This window comes from Carcharodon carcharias, chromosome 9 (genome assembly GCF_017639515.1).
Source record: "Carcharodon carcharias isolate sCarCar2 chromosome 9, sCarCar2.pri, whole genome shotgun sequence".
Lineage (NCBI taxonomy): Eukaryota > Metazoa > Chordata > Chondrichthyes > Lamniformes > Lamnidae > Carcharodon > Carcharodon carcharias.
In genome coordinates, this window is record NC_054475.1 from 141,588,786 (window position 1) to 141,609,681 (window position 20,896).

Genomic DNA, 20,896 nt, shown 5'->3' on the forward strand with positions numbered 1-20,896 from the left:
AATGCTTGCACTTATTTTTTTTTAATTCACTCACGGGATGTGGGCTTCGCTGGCTGGGCCAGCATTTATTGCCCATCCCTAGCTGCCTTGGGAAGGTGGTTGTGAGCTGCCTTCTTGAATCGCTGCAGTCCATGTAGTGTAGGTACACCCATAGTACTGTTAAGAAAGGAGTTCCAGGACTTTGACTCAGCAACAGTGAAGGAATGGTGATATATTTACAAGTCAGGATGGTGAGTGGCTTGGAGGGGAAGTTCCAAGTGGTGATGTTCCCATCTATCTGCTGCCCTTGTCCTTTTAGATGGTAGCGGTCGTGGGTTTGGAAGCTGCCTAAGGAGCCTTGGTGAGTTTCTGCAGTGCATCTTGTAGATGTAACATACTGCTGCCACTGTGCATCGGTAGTGGAGGGAGTGAACGTTTGTGGATGGGGTGCCAATCAATTGGGCTGCTTTATCCTGGATGGTGTCAAGCTTCTTCAGTGTTGTGATAGCTGCACTCGTCTTGGCAAGTGGGGAGTATTCCATCACACTGTAAAGATCAGATGCCAATTTAGACCATATGCAACATGGCACTTAGACTGAATGAATTCTCACCTGAATAGGCACCATTATTAAAGGAGCCAAGCTCATTCATTATGCTTGACCCTTGAGTCCAGCACTCAGCTGAACTATGCTCTCCATGGTTTCAGCATAACAGTTATAGGGTACCCATGACTTGTGCCTTGTAGATGGCAGACAGGATTTGGGGAGTCAGGAGGTGAGTTACTTGTCGCAGGATTTCTAGCCTCTGACCTGCTTTTGTAGTCACAATATTTATATGGCTAGTCCAGTTCAGTTTCTGGTCAATGGTAACCCCAGGATGTTGATCGTGGGAGATTCAGAGATGGTAATGCCATTGAACGTAAAGGGGCATTGGTTAGATTTTCTCTTGTTGGAGATGGTCATTGCCTGGCACTTGTGTGGCATAAGTGTTACTTGCTACTTGTCAGCCCAAGCTTGGATATTATCCAGATCTTGCTGCATGTGGACATGGACTGCTTCAGTATCTGAGGAGTCGTGAATGGTGCTGAACATTGTGCAATCATCAGCGAACATCCCCACTCCTGACCTTATGATGGAAGGAAGGTCATTGATGAAGCAGCTGAAGATGGTTGGGCCAAGGACACTACCCTGAGGAACTCCTGCAGTGATGTCCTGGAGCTGAGATGATTGACCTCCAACAAACACAACCATCTTCATTTATGCTGGGTATGACTCCAACCAGCGGAGAGTTTTCCCCTCAATTCCCATTGACTCCAGTTTTGCTATGGCTCCTTGATACCACACTTGGTCAAATGCGGCCTTGATGTCAAGGGCAGTCCCTTTCACCTCACCTCTGGAGTTCAGCTCTTTGGTCCATGTTTGAACTGAGGCTGACTGCAAGCATCGCGCTTTGATTTCCATGACCAGGGAACTGGGTCCACTCCACTGGGAATATGAAGGCTTGTAGGGCCCCTGCTGCCTCTGTGAAGCAGATGTGGTCATTGATTTTTTGACCCTAGATCCATTCTGACATACCTCTGTAAAGATCAGATGCCAATTTAGACCATATGCAACATGGCACTTAGACTGAATGAATTCTCACCTGAATAGGCACCATTATTAAAGGAGCCAAGCTCATTCATTATGCTTGACCCTTGAGTCCAGCACTCAGCTGAACTATGCTCTCCATGGTTTCAGCATAACAGTTATAGGGTACCCATCAATTGGTCAAGAATTGCTCTTCCTACAAGCCCTGGGACTCCTCCTGGGCTGATTTTTTTTCTAGCTTGTTTTTCAAACTACATCATTGTTAGGAAAGCTCGGAAATGGTGCTGCTAACCTTTGTGTGGGAGTCCAGCTTCCAATCACCCTCTATCACCCACCAAGTTCCTCCCATCCTCCTCCATACTCATTGCCTCCTAATTTCCATTTCTCCTGTCACTATCCAACCTCCCCCTGCTACCCTTTACCCTATCATTGTTCTTGTGGATATTCCTGTTCTCCCCCAAACCCGTTAAAGTTGATGTCCCCATGCCCTTCGCTAACCTGACCCCTCCCTTTCTCGAGGCCAAAGGCGCCCTGAGATTCTGGGATCCCCCCATAAGACCAACCAATACAACCAAATGACTTTCCATCTACCACCCTAGAGGATGCAAATGCCTCCCCTAATCGTGATTATGCCATCTGCTTCACAGTATCATGCCTCCAACCCCCAGGATGAATTTCCTTAGGTGACTGACTACAGGCAGCATACTGTGCATGACCATCACTACCCAGGGAGGCCTTCCAAGACCGGGACCAAGACATGCATGCCATGCAGAGCGCTTTAATTTGACCCACACACCCTAGAACAGTTTCTTCAATATGCCCCTGACAGTGTGGCCCCAGCCCCAGGACAGTCTCTTCAATATGCCCCATTGCAGTGCCTGCTCAGCCCCAAGACAGTATCAGACTCTTCCTTGGAGAGTCTTTTGACTTTTTCCTCAGGACAGTCTTTCGATACTCCACTCTATTGCTTAACCACACCCTAGTCCTGCCTCAGTCTTCCCTCTCCCCTTTTGTGTTCCACAACTCCGAAACCCCCCACCCCCAAGTCCTGCCTCAGTCTTCCCCCTCTCATCTCGTGTTCCACAACTGCATCCCCTCCAGTCCTGCCTCAGCCTTCCCCCTCCCCTCCCTATGTTCCACAACCACCCGCCCCACCAGACCTGCCTCTGTATTCTCCCTCCCCACTGGTATTGCCTCCTGAGCCCAGTCTTGGTACACAAAATCTCATAACAATGCTCTTGAAGGTAGGTAAAAGCAATGTCTACTGACTGTCATGAACACTTTTATCACAGGAAATGGTTCATTCTCAAGGACAAAGGGAATTCTGGAAGAATTTGTGTTTTAAAAGACACTGTCCCTTAAAGGGTTAATGCAGGACTCTGACTGATATTCCTGGAAAAAGCATCCTTTTCTAAGAAAGGGTAATTAAACAATTGAAGAAAAAACTGTCAATTTCTTGACCCAGGTGGACTGTGTACAAAGGGGGTCATATGGGTTTTATGACTCTGAAAAAAAACATGACTGGAAGACTGTGTTTTAAAAGTGAGTTTTGGTTTTGCTTTCAGAAGAGAAGGACCAACTGCTTGAGAAGGAAGACAGCAGCCTTTTGCAGTCCAGAGCCAGTCTGCAGCCAGAAATGAATATAAGCTGTTCCTGAGATATTCTACATTCTGGGATAGAGTACCCTCAGGTGTTCCGTTAGTCCATCTGAAAAGCAATGCCAGAGTGAGTGATTGTTTCGTGGATCAGTGCTAATGGACCAACCGTATAACCCGGACACCACTTCAAGAACTCCACTGTCTGTTCTTTGTCTTTGAACCACTAACTTCAAACCTTTGGTTAAATTCTTCCATTTCTATTTTATTTTCATTGGTGCGTGTGTCTGTGTGTGTGTGCGTGTGTGTGTGTGTGTGTGTGTATGAAGACTTAGGGTATCTCAAAAGAGTAATTAGTATAACTTCATATTCCATACTGCATGTTGATAAGCTTTGTATTTCTATTTGACAAAACTAGTTTCATAATAAGTTAATAAGTTTGTTGGTTATTGAAAGAAGCCTGATTAAGGTCTCTTTTATTCTGGGTACCAATAGTGAAGGTAAACAATTGGCCACATTGTGGGTAAATAAATCTCTTAAACTAATGGTATGACCTGTGGAGTAGTGGGGTTAGATCAACTGCGCACTCCTCCCATCCTGGTCATAACATGACCTTGAAGTTGTTGATGAAGTGAAGCTCACCAGGTACATGCCACTTATATATAGTTGGAAAACAGCTCATCCTAATTACCTGCTGGTGGGGTCATTTGGTTGGGGTGGGGAGGGGGGGACGTAATTCCAGTGAATTGGCCTTTTTAACGAGCATTTATGAGATGCAATTGTGGTCCCCGACATAGATCAGCAGAAAACTTGACCCGCCTCTACCCTGCCATCAAAGTCAGGAGAACAAAATTCCAAACTAATTTCCCATGATGGGGAAATGACATTTTCCATCAAACCAAATTTAGTGCCCCCGCCCGTCATGTTTCCCACTGCTGCTTGGAGCAGAAAACTCCACCCTATAAGAGATAGAAATGTTTAAAATTATGAAGGGACCTGATAAGTTGGATGTAGAGAAACTCTTTCCCGTGGGTGAGTTCTGAAGTAGAGGGCATAACTACAAAACAGCCAATAACAGATTAAGTAAAGAAGTTTTGGAGGAATATCATTACAGAGAGAATGGCAAGAATGTGTAAATCACTGCCACATTGAGTGGTTCAAAGGGAATGCATTGATGCATTTAAGGGCAGGCTTGATGCGCACATGAGAGAGAAGGGATTAGTGCAACAGAGAGGGTTGGGGAAGGAAGCCATAAGAGGCTATTAGTGTGGGAGGAAGCTAGTGTGGAATATAAACACTGGCAAAGAACATTTGGGCCAAATGGCCTGTTTCTGCACTTTAGATTCAATTAAAGGTAAAGATGAAAGTGGTGAGATTAAAAGGTTCAGTGAGAAACTTCCAGTGGACAGCGATGGAATGAATGAACAAACAGCCTTGATGATATATTCAAGGGAGCAAGTCTTCATTCAAGGTGAGAGAGGTCAAATCCATCTAAGAACAAGTCTGTGGAAAAGATAGAGTGAATCAAGGCCCTCTAGGGATCAGAATAAAGATGGTTATACCCACGCTTGAATAAACACCAAACTTGCCAACAAAATCTAAAGTTAAAAATATTATTATCTGTGCTTTCCTTTCATTTTTACTCTTCTTCACAGGATTGCTGAACATAGCCTGAATTTGACAAATGCTGTTACCCAGATATATAAATGTCACCTTTTTATTGACACTGGAATTCTGTTTGTATTCTCTGCAATATATAGCAAATATTACTCTAAATAGATTCCTTCATTAGAGTTCCTAAGTCCTGAGCAGTTGCCGTTAGTTTCAAAGACGTTTAACTTTAAAATTTACTGGCTTTGACTTGGGAAATTGTCAGCAAAGTCCGTTTAGGAGATGTAGCTCACCGAAGACACAAAGAGTAATGATAAAGTTTATTTTTTTATCATTAAATGAGATCATTACATTTCATTACAAAACTGCTTTTGCCAGTGACTGTATGTATTAATTCTAAGCCATTTTCTCTATTGCACAAAATTAATAGAGTAACTGATCTCCGGGTACTTAGACCGCAGTTGAAGCATGCCTGCCAGTAGATAAATTTCTTCAGGCATCTCTGTAAAGTCATCACCATGGCAAAGTACAGTTAGTACCAGCAACATCAGTTCAAATAGTAATTAGACTAAGTTCTTCTAGAATTTATATGCCCATTATTCTTTTTAACTGCCATTTACTTACTGTACATTTTCCCCTTTCCTCTTCTCTTGAAGGCTCAGAGTGGTGCTAGCACACAATTCCACACCCAATCTCTAGCATGTTACTAAAGTATCCATTCCTTATGTGTCAGCATAAGCAATGACCGTCAGAAGCTAGTTAACTATGGAGATCACCACAACTATCTCCAATCCTTTCCTCAATTGATGCCTGTATATACAAGAACAAAAGAAATAAACTGCATTTCTATAGTACCTTTCACATCCTCAGAACACCCCAAAATGCTTTACAGCCAATAAATTACTTTTATGTGCCATCACTTTGGGTTGCGAACTGTAGTTAGATGTATTCCTGAAGATTTCATGATATGAAACTGATTCTAACCACCTCAGACAATCAATCAATCAAATTCCATCTCCAATCTTTTAATAACTAATAAATCAAAATGTTCAAAAAAAAAGAAAAACTCAACATTTCTAATGCCCTTATCATATTTTCCTGGATAACTCACAACAAGAGATTAATGTTCAATTTCTTGGGACTCCAGGATACTCCTGGATGATTGCCAACCTCTGACACTCCAACAACATTCTCCTATCAAGCACCTGCTGGTTTCTTTCCTTCAGTCAATTTTTTATCTACACATTTTCACCATGAAAGCCCACTGCTTTTTTTTTCACTTAAAATTTGTTTATGAGACAAGTTTCAAAGGCTTACAGGAAAATCACATGATTTTCCATTGTTCACTCATCATGTAGGTTCCTCATAAAAAATGTCAAGAAAGTTAATCTTACCCGATTAATACCATTTGGCTTTAATTTTCTGTATTATTCCCAAGAAGATAGTCCTCAATCTTGCACCTAAAAATTAATGTAATGATTTCATCAGGTTTGGGTATAAGAGTGATGCCTGTGTATTTGCAGTGTAGGCCCCGCGCCTTAGCCAAAATAGTGTCAGAGACCTGATTCTGTAAGTCCCGCCTCCAAACCCCGGCACCCACCATCTTTGCCAGGGGGAATGGGGGCGGGTTGTAGTTTGCACATCCATGGATCATGGAGGTAGCTACACATGTAAAAATGCAGCTGCCTTTAAACAGATTCATTTTTTCTAGTAGGATGTCCAAAACACAACTCATGGGCTTCAGACATTTGAGCAAAAGGTTTAAAGCTGCCGGAGTCATTTGGAGAGGTGGGTCACCTTTTGAAGAGATGCAGGTACACCTTTGGGAGCAGTCAGGTGCAATTTGGGAAAGGTAAAGTGCTCCTTTGTGATTGTTAAAAGTAGACATGAAAGGATGGAAAAATGGACACAGTGGAACTGTCAACCTGTTAAGACATTTAAATCCTCAAGTGCTTTAATATTTTTGGAAAAAAAAAGCACTACAGTTAAAAAAAAATCAATGCTTGCAATTTCACTAGCTGTCTATTAAATTAAGGATGAACATTATCATCATAGGATTAGTGCTTCACGACTGATTCCACAACCTATCATTATCACAGTGGGTGGGCTTGTAAATTCATAATTTCATTGACAGCTCCAAGTCTTTGATGTGGGGTAGGAATACAAATGAGTATTTTCATAAGGGATTAAGTACTGTAATGGAATGTTTGGAATCATGAGGATTTGAGTACTTGACATAATTTAAGTGTCACAAATAGGTCTTTTATCAATGAAAGGTCCAGATTTTTGCCATGATAGACAGTCTCTCTGTTGTATGACAAATCCCAAAAATGGCCAGAAATTCCAAGGCCTGCCCCCATACATGGCATATTTCACTTTTGCGGGGTGGGAGTGGAGTTGGGCCAGGTTTTGCACATGCCTCTTTACAGAGTCAGCTGTCATTTAAATCAGCAGCTGCTTCCATTATAATAGGATTTTGGTAGGTCAGGAATGTGAAACCTGGAATGTGCAGATTAGGCCAAGTAAGAGGAGATCTGAACTTGGTGGACTCATTTGGATAACCAGGGTACCCATTTGAAGAGTTAAGGTATCCCTTTGGATCTAGTCCTGGGACACCTTTGGGAAAGGTAAAGCGCCCTTAGGGGTTGTTAAAAGTAAATATGCATCTGCGTAAAAAGTACATAAACTCATTGGAACTGTTGAGCTTTCAAAGAACTGACAAAGTTGTCTAGGAACAGTCAAAGAATACTAGGTGAGTTAGCATGGCGGGGGGGGGGTAAGGGCAAAGGGTACATGGGTTGGTATGACTTGGCACTAAGTTATCATAGGGGCTATAAAGGGCCAAGGAGGTGTGGGAGAAATAGGGGGCATGAGGGGTCATGGGGGTGGGTAGAGGGGCATGGGTTGGCAAAGGGTGTTAGGGGGCCATTGACGGGGTGGTAGGGGCATGAGGTGGCAGACGTTGACATGAAAGTGTATGGGGGGGTGAGGACTGGAGGGCAGCTTTTTGTTTTATTCTTTTTTTATTTAATTCAACACAGTGCCAGATCACAGAGGCAGGCCATCCACTCAGCCCACCTCCGCACCCGGCAGTCTCCGCACTTGTTCCAAGGGCCGACGGCCTGACTCCCAATCCATCACGGCACCCCAAAATGAAAATCCAATCTGTGGGTGACAATTTTTAAAAGTCAGGGTAGCAGAGCCAGGAATACTCCTGTCTCTGCGGACCTGACCCAGTGCGAAAATAAATAAAGGGCGGAAGTTCTAGCTCGGCGCGTGGGCGAGCACCCGACCCGCTTGAGCATAAAATAACACATCATGACATTGGGCGAGCTTCCTGGCGTCATCTCGCAATGGCGTGATATTTTGGTTGGCAGACACACATGAATGTCGGAAGCACGCCCGCCGACAATTAAGAGGCCAATTAAAGTTCCAATTGTCCCTGGTTTTCCGTGGTGTGTCTAACCTTACGGTTGGCAGACAGGCGAATCTGCCAGGCAGACTTTGCGTTTTTGATGAAACTTCATCCTTTGGCGGGATGAGGTTTCTGTTTTTAAATTAAAAAAATTAAAAGGTATGGACTTAATTTTCATCATGTATATGTTCAGGTGACTGATTCTGACGGGTGGATGTTTTTTTATGGATTTTAAAGTCTTCATTTATTGCTTTTAAATTCTTCAGCTCTGTGAAGTAGCTCTCTGCCTTCTGGGGGCTTTCATTCTGTGCTCTCCCGCGCCTGCGTTTACATTAGCTTCCGCCTCCTACCGCCCTCCACCTCAGCAGCGCTGAGCATTTTAGTACGCGTTTCACGCTGGCTGGCCATTAATTGGTCATTAAAGAGAAATCACAGCAGGGGGCTGATCGCGGGCGGCGGTCCTTTCCCCAGCTGCTCTTGGGCCCGCCGATCCTGCCCACGTGCCAACCTAAAAATCCTGCCTAAAGTCTGCACCAGGCTGGAATTTTTAGCTCGGTGGGCAGGCAGGCGCCCGACCCGACCAGACCAAGCGTGAAATGATGCGCAATGACGTCGAGCTAGCATCCTGATGTCATCATGCGGTCGCGCGAAAGTTCGGACAATTAACAGGCCTATTAAGCCATCAACTTATCTTTTTCCTGAATTTTTCACTGCCCGCCCAACCTAACGGTTGATGGGCAGGCGAAAAGGTCAAGCGGCCTTTGCATTTTTTGGGAACCTCATCCACGGGCGGGGTGAGGTTTCCAAAAGCAAAAACAAATGAAATAAAAACTTTAATTTTAATTAAAAACATGTCCCTGCTCATGTGACAGAGTCTCATGAGGGGACTTGCTTTATTAATTTTTTCTGCTGTTTAATCATTTTTTCAATATATTCTTCATCTCCCTCAGGCAGCTCCGTGCCTCAAGAGAGATTATTCAGCACTCTTTCACACGCATGCACAAAGTGTGCGCTAGGCCTGCTTGCCCTCCTCCCCCCACCCACCCCCCCCGCCCACATAGCTCAATGCTGCCGCTTGCGTACCATGCTGGCCGCGCCTTAATTGGCCCACCAGTCTGAAATCGCGGTGCACTGTCCAAACTGCCCCCACCGAGCCGGCACACCAAAGGCAAAATTCTGCCCATGGACACTTAGAACTTTATTTTATTTCATCACAGAATGGCTCCTGAGGTCTTCCCTTGGTGGATACCGGGTGAGTTGGCATGGAGGCTGTAAGAGCAAAGGGTGGTGGATAGTGGGACATGGATTGGCATGAGTTGGCACTATGTTGGCATATGGGCTATAAAGGGTGACTGGGCATGGATAGAGGGGCATAGGTTGGCATGAAGGGAGCAAGGGGCCATTGGGGGTTTGTGGGGGGCATGGAGTTCTAGGAGTTTTCATGGGTGGGGCATAGGGACCGTCTGGGGGCATAAGGGAGTGTGAAGGCTGTTTTGGTTTTATTGGTTTCTTTACAACTGGGACGATCTGGAGCACTGAAGTGGGCCTCTTAACAACCCACGTCAGCACCCAGCAGCCCCAGTGGCTGCCTCCGAACTCCTTCTGGCATCAGCATGCCATTAACCCCCGCTCATCCAGGACAAAAATCCAAAGATCTGGGGCATTTTCCCCCAATTGGGTTTGCAATTTTTGTGTTTCTGTGTGTTCCTGTAGTATCCCGAGCAAATGGATCACCTAAGCTTATTAAATCTTCTATACTTTTCCTTGGTTTAATCCCTATTGCATTCATTAAGGTTATCACCTTCTTGAGGTGCCGATAAACCAACATTCACATTCAATCTGACCTTTTAATTTGCTGAACCTTTGCAGGGTTTTCAACTCAAACTATGTCAAACATAATCGTATAGTTGTCACAATCACTCAAAGCTAATACAACATCAATTGTCCTGCTCACTTATCATTCCCCGGATGATGACTGTCTCTTATGGTTTTCTTAACACACTGGATCATGAAGCGATCTTCACAAAATAATAGAGACAATTCTGGGGAAAGAACAAAGGAAATCAATACCGTTGCTAGAAAAGTTATAGAGGGTTCCTTGCACCTATTGCTAACATTATGTCCCTTTCTATTATGTTGGGAAGCAACACCACACTTTGAAGCCTGACTAGTCATCAAACTTAAGTAAAAGCAAAACACTGCAGATGCTGAAGATCTGCAATAAAAACAAATGCTGCCAGACCTGCTGAGTTTTTCCAGCACTTATTGTGGAGAGAGAAGCAGTGTTAACATTTTGAGTCCAATATGACTCTTCTACGGAACTTCCTGTTTTTATTTGAGTCATCAAACTTGATTGGTTATGCCTTCAACAATTGAATCCTTAGAATTCACATTGATGAACAAGAAAAACATGGAAAAATATATTCTAGTTCAGTGGGTATAATGTTGGGGCCCAGGACATATTAATGACATAAATTAGATTCTTCCTTGAGCTGTTGGTGTTTTTTTATATATTTATTTTTCTCTGGCAGAAACATGGCTTCCATTAACACCAAACTCTCACAGTCAAATCCCTTTCCTCATTTTTTCCATTTCTTCCATTTCAAAATCACCCGAATCTGTTACTGGCAATATTCACAATCCCTCAGTGGATTTCAATAGGTTGCCAGTTATATGCCTCACTGTGGGCTAGAGATATGGTGCTATAAAAAGCAAAGCAGGCAGCTGCCAGGCAGTAATAGCTCACAATAGGGTAAATCTTGCACTCTGTAACAGAGTGTGTTAAAGCTTCTTAAAGTGGTGGACAAATTAATAACATATTCAGTGCTAATATGGCACAATGTAATTTCAAATCATACATTTTATTGTGCTTGGCAGTTGAAAACCTTGACATTTTCTGCTTTAGGGTAATAATTTCTTGCCAGACAATAACTAAAATAAAGAATATTTTGCATATATAGGACTTTATCATGGCTGTCAAAGAGCTTAACTTACAAATAAGTACATTGTAGCATGGTAACTATTGTTGATAAGACAAAAAAGGCAACTATTTTTCAGATAGCAAGATTTCATGAGCAATAGTGAGTCGAAAATAACCAGTTAAACTGCTTAAGATGGTGTTGTTGGAAGAAAATAATGCTTGCCAGGATACTGAGAGAATTTCACTGGTAGTGTTCCATGCTCTTTTCATTAGAACAGAAAGGATTAAGGGGCGACATGATAGGGGTTTTTGAAATTATGAAGATATGGGACAGATTAGATCTAGAAGCAAGGGACATAGATATAAGATTATTTAAGAGATTTACAGAGAGCAGGAGAATCTATTTCATGCAAAGGGCTGTGAGGATGTGAAATTCACTACTGTATTCAGTAATTGAAGCAGAGACTGTAATAACATTTAAGAATAGGTTAGGTGGTTGAAGGAAAGGGAACAAAGGGATACAGAAACACAGATACGATTAGGATTACTGCTTGTGTAAAGGATTGGCTCCCGGTCAAGCAACATATTGATTTTAAAATTCTCATCGTGGTTTTCAAATCCCTCAATGCCCTTTGCCCCTGCCTATCTCTGTAATCTCCTCCAGCTCCACAATCAGCCAAAATATCTGTGCTCCTCTAATTCTAGCCTCTTGTGCATCCCTGATTGGTGGCTGTGCCTTCAGTTGCCTCGGCCCCAAGCTTTGGAATACCCACTCTACGGGTGGGATTTTCTGCACCCGCCTGCCACCGGGATCTTTTGGTCCCGCCTCAAGTCAATGGAATTCTGGCTGGGGTGATGCCTCGCCCACAGCGGGTCCCGCCCACCATGGGGCCAGGAAATCTCGGCCCACGTTGCTCTCCCTCTCTACCTTGCTTTCCTCCTTTAAGACACTCCCTAAAATCTACCTCCTTTTGGTCATCCAGCCTTATGAGCAGAATTTAATTCCCCCCACCGGAGCCGGGCTGGGAAGTGGGAGGCCCATATAACTGGACAGGAAGGTGATGGTTGGAGAATCCGTGGCCTTCCCAACTCCCTACCAATTAAGTCTGGGGCAGTAAGTGTCGAGGACAGGCTTCTTGCCCATAAGCCAATCAAGGCCCTTAACCAGCAGCGGGCAGGAGCCACATCGTGTGGGCAATCCACCAGGTAAACCTGAGTGGGATGCTTGTGGCCTGGTGGAGGTGTGGAAGTGGAATCCCTCCTGCTTTGGCAGCCTATATGCCCAATAGAGACCCCCCTAGCAGCAATGTCCATCCACACATGACAAACCCTGACTGCACTTAAAACTAATCCACCTCACCACTCCATGCTAGGGCCTCCCAAGTGGCCCCCGCGAGGCTGCCTCACCTCCCTTCATTCCACGCTCCAGTGGTGATTCTGCAGCCTGGGCCTCCTTCAGTTCTGGTAATGCTCACCATTCCTGGTTGCACTGGCGGTACTGGAAAGTACCTCTATAAGACGGGAAGTTTCCCTGACCAGAACAAACACCGTAACTCCAGGTTATTGCCTTATTGGTATTAAATCGGGTTGGGGAGGGGAGTGTGTGTGGAGGACAGTTCAAAATGGTTGCAGCAGAGTTGCCACCAGCTTTCCAGATGATGGACTGACCAACTGTAGCAAGTATTAAATTCCGCCCAATACCTCTTATATAGCTTTTGCCATGTTTTGTTTTATAATGCTCCTGTGAAACACCTTGGGACATTTCATTATGTTAGAGGTGCTATATTAATATAAGTTGCTGTTGTTGAGGATTAACACCAGCATGGACTAGTTAGAATGAGCAGCCTGTTTCTGTGTTGTAACTCCTATGTAATTTTCTGTATGTTATTAGTCAGATAATGTCACAGAATTTTTATTGTCCACCTGAACTACTGGAGTAGGCAGCTGGCATTTTGATTTAAGGTCTCATTCAAAGTGCACCACTTGCTCAATGATGCACAGTAACATCTACTGAGACTATGTGCTCAAAGCCCTAGCATGGAGCTGTGTATTCATCTCTGAGCTTACTAACCAATGAGCCTGATAGAGGGTAATTGGTTTGCTCAATTAGTGCATGAATTAAAGAAAGGCCAATATTGCTTAATTTACTAATTAGAGCTGCACATATACTCATAATAAAATCATTAAACTTAAATTATTTGATATCTTGAACATGTCTGAACTATCCATTTTAAAAAGATCCTTAAAATACTCACAGTCATTCTTTTAATGTGGATTTAATTGACCTCAGTGCACCGAGCATTTCCAGAATGACTGATAATCTGAGGTGCAATACGAAAACACGGCCAGTCGATGACACCAAAGAAAGCCACAAAATTAAACAGAAATAAATCAGCCATACCTTGCAAGGTGATTGTAAGTGCAGCCTTCATCATAGTCATCGGGGTTATCTCCCTCCAACATGCCACACTTTGACCGTATCGAACCGTTTGATCAGACCACCCATGACTGGTCACATTATATTGAATGCTTCACGCTCTTCTTTTTGGCCAACGACATATCAGGGGAGGAAAAGAGGCGAGCGGTCCTCTTATCGATGTGTGGCAGTAAAACATATGGCCTAATTCGAAGTCTAATGGCACCCAAAGCCCCAGATTCCAAAAGCTTTGATGAGTTGGTAAATCTTGTGAAAAGCCACTTTCAGCCGAAACCCTCGGTAACAACGCTGTGTTTTAAATTTAATTTGAGATATCGTGCCCCTGGAGAGGCAGTTGCTTTCTATGTAGCAGCCTTAAAGCTACTGACAGAGCACTGTGAGTTCCGGACATCAGTTAAGAGACTGATTAGTCTGTGGGATTAATGAAAACACCATTCAAAAAAGGTTGTTGTCAGAAACAAATTTAGACTTCAGCAAGGCACTGGAGTTGGCGCTCGCAATGAAGAGCACAGTCAGAGACTCAGAAGCAATCAAGGGAGAACAAAATGAGGTCGTCCTTCATGTCAGGAGGGAAACACCGGCTAAAAATGGTGCGGAAGTGCAGGGCCTCCCGGAAAGGTGGGAAACAGCCACCATTAACAGACCAGCAAAAAGCAATGGTTTAACAGAGAAAACCTACAATAATGTGGGTTAAAGGGCAGAAATGGAACCTGCAAGCCTGCAAGCAAATGACAATTTAAAATAATCGAGTGTTTCTACTATAATGGATACGTTATGTGATATTGTAAAGACAGATTAAGACGAAACTTTAAGCAGAAAGGTAGAAATTGTGAAATCCACATAACAGAGGAACGAGAAGAAACAGAATCAGATATTTACTCACTAAGCAACTTATAAATGGGCAAAACAGAGCCAATCTATGTGGCAGTACAAGTCAATGGGAAACCCATCTGAATGGAGGTTGATACAGAAGCATCCACAACAGTTATAGGGGAACATATATTCAAACATCTGAATGGAGGAGACCACTCATTAAATCTAGAAAATTAAAGACATATACCATTGAAGACATATGAGTAAGAGGTATATGCAAGGTTCCAGTACAGTATGGAAATATGTCTGTTAATTTACCCCTAATAGGGGTAACAGGGGAGATTCCAAGTCTACTTGGCCGGAATTTGCTTTAGGAAATAAAATTGGAGTGGGCCGAGATTTTTGAACTCAGAATGAAAAACCTGCAAGAATTATTATAGAAATATGCCTCAGTTTTCAGGGAAGAGCTTGGGAAGATTCAGGGGCTGATAACTAAAATCCACATGAATCCTGCGGCAAGCCCCCAGATTCTTGAAGGTGAGGCCAGTCCTCTATGCATTAAGAGAAAAAGTTGATGTTGAATTAGACAAGGTGGAAACGTTGGGAGTCTTACAATCTGTGCAATTTTCCGAGTGGGCAGCGCCCATAGTTCCACTGACTAGAACCTGACTAGAGTGTGCAAATATGTGGGGACTGCAAGTTGACCATTAACAAAGTGGCCAGACTTTACATGCATCCTATACTGAAAATTGATAAATTGTACTCCAGCTGGCAGGGGGAACTGTATATACAAAGCTCAACATGAGCCATGCTTACTAGCAAGTCGAGTTAGGAAAGGCCTCTCAGGATTTTGTGACTATCAACACACATAAGGGGTTATAGCAATATACCAGGTTACCCTTCAAAGTCTCATTGGCTTGTGCCATTTGCCAGTGAACAATGGAAAATTTAATTCAAGGTTTGCCCCATGGTGTGGTTTATCTCGATGATGTCCTAGTAACAGGACTAACTGATGAAGATCGCCTGGCTAATCTGGAAGACGTATTGAAGTGTTTCTCACAAGCCGGAGTATGTTTGAAAAGAGAAAAATGTATCTTCCAAGCAAAAGAAGTGGTTTACCTGGGTCATAGGGTCAACTTGCAGGGCCTTCACCCAGTAGAATTCAAGGTGAGAGCTATTCGTGAGGTGCCAGCACCGAAAAATGCCATAGAACTCAAGTCCCTCTTGGGAATGATTAAGTTTCATGGCTAATTTCTCCCAAATTTGTCAATAGCACTGACTCCATTATATGGTTTACCCAAGAAAAACCACAGGTGGACTTGGCAAGCTCCACAACAACAGGCTTTTATGACAGTAAAGAAGCTGCTACATTCATCGGCCTTGTTGTTACATTTTGACCCAAAGAAAGAATTGATTTTGACCTGCAATACATCCCCTTACGGAATGGGGCAGTACTCTCCCACCAGATGGTGGATGGCTCTGAACGGTCCATTGGTTACATCTCAAGAACACTCAGTGTTGCAGAACGAAGATAATCACAAATAGAGAAAGAAGGCTTATCCATTGTAATTGACGTTAAGAAGTTCCATCAATACAACTGGTCACTACTTTACCATTGTATCCGATCACAAGGCACTACTAGATTTGTTCGGGGAAGATAAGGCAATACACCCAATTGCCTCTGCAAGCATCCAAAGGTGGGCACTGATTCTAGCTTCTTATGAATATACTTTTATCCACTGGCCAGGAAGCCAGGTTACAAATACTGATGCACTGAGCCAATTACCTCTAAAAGACAGCAATGTGAACATCCCAATTCCTCAAGAACCCTTGTCTTGTTGTTAAACTTTCTGGATTCATCACCTGTACATGCCAAACAAATAAGAGAGTGGAAAGACCACCATCTAGTTTTGTCTCACATAAGGAAGCAAGTCTTACAGGGACAGTCTGACGAGCCAAAGTCTGATGAAATGCAGCCCTATTTTAATAGGAGATACGAACTCACCTGTCAGGATGGCATCTTATTGTGGGGATAGAGAGTCATTGTGCCTCCAAGAGGAAGAAAGCTATTATTGACTGAATTACATAGTGCTCACCTCGGCATCTCTGGAATGGAAATGTTGGCACGCAGCTACTTACGATGGCCAGGGATGGATACTGAAATTTAAAACTTAGTCAAGAGCTGCATACAATGCCAACTTGTACAGAAATTGCCCCCTTCTGCTCCATTGAATCCTGGGAATGGCCAGGAAGACCATGGGGCCACCTCCACGTTGACTACATGGGGCCTTTTTTGGGCACAATATTCCACTTGATTATAGATGCTCACTCGGAGTGGATGGATATATACGAGATGAGATCACCCACATCTGCCACCACCATAGACAGATTGCGTCAGAGTTTTGCAATACATGGGATACCAATTATAATAATGTCTGATAAAGAAATGGAATTTACCAGTGGGGAATTGCAAAGATTTACAGATCTCAATGGCATAACAAATGTTAAGAACTTGCCATTCCACTCTGCATCCAATGGATTGGTCGAGAGGGCAGTCCAGACCTTCAAGTCCCGAATGAAAAAACTGGTTAGAGACTCTATTGCAACTAGATTACCATGTTTCCTACTCAGCTACAGGACTACGCTCCACATGATCACCGGTATTGCCCACACAGAGTTGTTAATGAAGAGATGTCTCAGGACACGTTTGAGTCTCATAAGGCTGAATTTAGGGGGGAGGGTAGAGAGAAGTCAGGAGGCCCAGAAAAATAGATACGAGTAGCACAGTCGTGAAAGAAACTTCACTGTTGGAGATAGAATTTTTGCAAAGAACTTTGGAGATGGGCCCAAATGACTATCAGGTAAAGTTAGTGCTGTGACAGGACAGCTTTCCTATCACATATCGGTCGAAGTTTGGATAATTAGGAGACATGTAGATCACCTCAGGAAAAGGGAAACAGATCTACAAGGAAGGATACACCAGGCATTCCCGTTGGAGTCTACACCACATGTGGAAGGAACTCCACTTGGTTTGGAAGTGCCTGTAGCATCCATTGAGCTGAGAGAGTAGAAGAAACAAACTTACAGGTTCCTACTGGAGAGCCTAGTGGACAGATGACTCCTGAGAGGGAGGCCTCTGATAAACTATTCAAAATCACGGAACTATGACGTTCGACATGTTTGAAGAAGGCTCCAGAGAGATTGAATTTGTAAATAGTTTATTTATGTAAATAGTTGATATATTGTAAAGATTGTAAATTGTACTTTCAAGTAAAGGGGGAGGATGTGGTAATCTGAGGTGCGACACACCTTCAAGAGAATGTAATTAGATTGACCACTTGATTGCAATACCCAATTGCTGTGTAGGCAGGCTACGATGTTAATCAGTAGTTTAGAATAGGTTCTGTTGAAGGGTCATGAGGACTCGAAACGTCAACTCTTTTCTTCTCCGCCGATGCTGCCAGATCTGCTGAGTTTTTCCAGGTAATTCTGTTTTTGTTTAGAATAGGGTCTGGTTGTAGAAGCACACATGTGTTAGTGATCTGTTACTTATGTAAATAAACAGCATGTGCTTCATCTTACATTTGTCTCTGCATCTGCAGTATCTTGTTTACCAGCTCACTCACTAGTAGATGGGCATGAAACTGTGTTCACTGAGCAAAGTGACCCAACAGAAGGAACATAACAACTACCTTTCAAATATCTGCTACAACAGTGGAATACAGTGAGCAAGCAGCAGAGTGTGATTAAACTATTGGCTCATGTGGAGAAAAAACGCCAGCACAAACCTGGTAGGTTGAGTGGCCTGCGTTTATGTTGCAATATTTTGTGAATAACTGTTCCATCTGACTGTTGATGATGTTAGTTATTGAACCCTATTTTTGGAAAATGCTAAAGGTCATTAATCAAACTAATAGTGCCAAGATTTGAGAAACAAAAGGTTCTGTTTATATTTCTGTAATCTTTGAAGCTAACATGGATGAATCTTCATATGTAAAAAAGTCTTTATTTAGACTAATGCATTCAAGCACAGCACGGGGCCAACATTGCAAGATTAATGCAGCCTGTTTTCAGCTCATGGGATTGCACATCCCATCAAATGTTGTATTTGGCAAGCCTCATCTAATGTTCAGCAATGTACTTAATCACAGCGAGAAGGACCGGTCCTTCATAAAATAACAACTACAGTTAACATGTAATATAATAGTGAGATGAGAAATTCTGATGACTAGGAGAGAAGAAGGCAGTGCAATATATTAGCTGGACAAGCAGCATTAATCAAACCTCATTATTACAAATCTATGGAACCAACAAATTCATTCTCATTTTCAGGGGCTCACTTCACTGAGCTTCGACTAGGCACCTCACTATTATATATTAAACTAAAAGCAAAGGAAACCTGCAGGCTTCTAGTATAATTATATGTCCCAAAGCTCTTATTACTTTTTCCCTATTTGCCACCAGAAGATTAGTGCTTAGGTTACTGTTGGTAATATTAGCAGCTGACCAACTTAAAAGGATGCATATGACATTGTGTTTTTTTAACACAGACACTAGCCAAGCTATTTAAATGATGAATATTATACGTGCAACAGGAATGAAGATAGTAAAATTAGATTCACCCCTTCTATAAAATACAATCATCCATATCAGCGATTTTTAAAAATAAAAAAAATACATTCCAATGGTAAGTTTTACCCTATTCTGTAAGAAATGCTTATTTCTCCTGTGTTTTGAGAAATGTAATTTTATAATAGGCCCCACACACCCAACCGATCAACAGAATCATAAAACTGTAGAGAAACAGGAATGTACTGTATTCTGCTCAGTATTCCCTTCAAGTTCACAAATAAAAACTTGTCACACCTACATGCGATTAGCTAAAATATTATTCCTAAACTGTAATAAATAACAGTAGAGCAGAGATGTCAACCTACCAATGACCAAGAAGCATCCTTTAAAGAAAATGTATGAAAAATGTTTCTTCTGACCTTAACTAACTAGCTTCTTCCAAAGGGGAACAACCAGGGAATTACAAACAACTGACAGCCTAGAAATAAATTTATTTTAGCAACTGGAGTGGTCCTTGAGTTGACCTCAGGCTAAAGGGGCAGGCAGATTAAACACAATTTTACCTTAGAAGCAGGCGGCTTCCCTCAAGACAGTCCTTTTATATCGAGCGAGAAAGATCATGTTCCCCTCCTTTTTTAACATACCTGTTGCATTTGGGGTTTTTAGATTATTTTTACATAGAAAGGATCCAGGAAAAGAAAGGTGGTACAGTTAAGGGTGATGCCCCCAAGCATAGTGTATTTGTGCAAGATGTTTTTCCCCCAAAATGGCATTGAGAAGAAAGGTTGTTAAAATGGACCTGTTGGGCCAAAAGGCCTATTTACATTCTGTAAATATTCTATACAATGCGAATGCTTTGCTAACGCCAGGCTTCAAAGTTATTTCCAAAAGGATGGCAAACAATAAGCAACCCATCAACCTGAACAAAAATAAAAATACCTTGGAAAAACTCAGCAGGTCTGGCAGCATCTGCAGAGAGGAACACAGTTAACGTTTCGAGTCTGTATGACTCTTCAACAGAACTAAGTAAAAATAGGTGAAACATCAACCTGGTTTATTAGTCAATACACAGGTCACACCTATTGTGCTGAGAGGTTCCTGCTTCTGACATTCAGCAAGAATTGTTTAGCAATGAGCTTTTCTCCTCATGATACAAATGCAAGGAAACTACAAAGAGACAGAGATACAGGCAGCCTGATGTTTTAAGAACAGCAAATTGCAGTCAGGTCTAGTAAAAGTTGACGAAAGTTAGAATACAGTAAAGTTTAGAAGTAATTTTGTCCAAGTCAAACAAAATGAGCTATTGATGTGGAAAAGATAGATTTTTAATCTACAAGCGAGTCAAGGGGGGGTGGGGTAGGAAGGAAAGTGGAGCTCAGTCCATGATCAAATCAGTCATGATCTTATTGAATGGTGGAGCAGGATCAAGGGGCCAAATGGCCTACACTGCTGCTATTACATACATACATAGATATATGCGAAGGCCATTCAGCCCCTCAGTCCCACTCCACCATTCAATAAGATCATGACGGATCTGATTGTGGTCTCAACCCCTTTATCCTGCCTACCCCTGATACTCTTTGATTCCCTTGTTTGCCAACAATTTATCTACCTCTGCCTTAAAAATATTCAATGACCCTGCCTCTACTTTTTTCTGGAGGAGAGAGCTCCACAGACTCATGACCTTCTGAGAGGCAAAAAAAATTCTCCTCACCCCTGTCTTAAATGGGAGCCCTTTATTTTAAAACTGTGTCCCTTAGTTCTAGTCTCTCCCAGAATGAGAAATATCCTTTTAGCATCCATCCTGTCAAGTTCCCTCAGGATCTTATATGTTTCAACAAGATCACTTCTCATTCTCCTAAACTCCAATGAGTAAAGGACTAACCTGTCCAACTTTTCCTCCTAAAATAACCTCCTCATCTCAGAAATCAGACAAGTGAACCTTCTCTGAATTGCTTCTAATGCAAT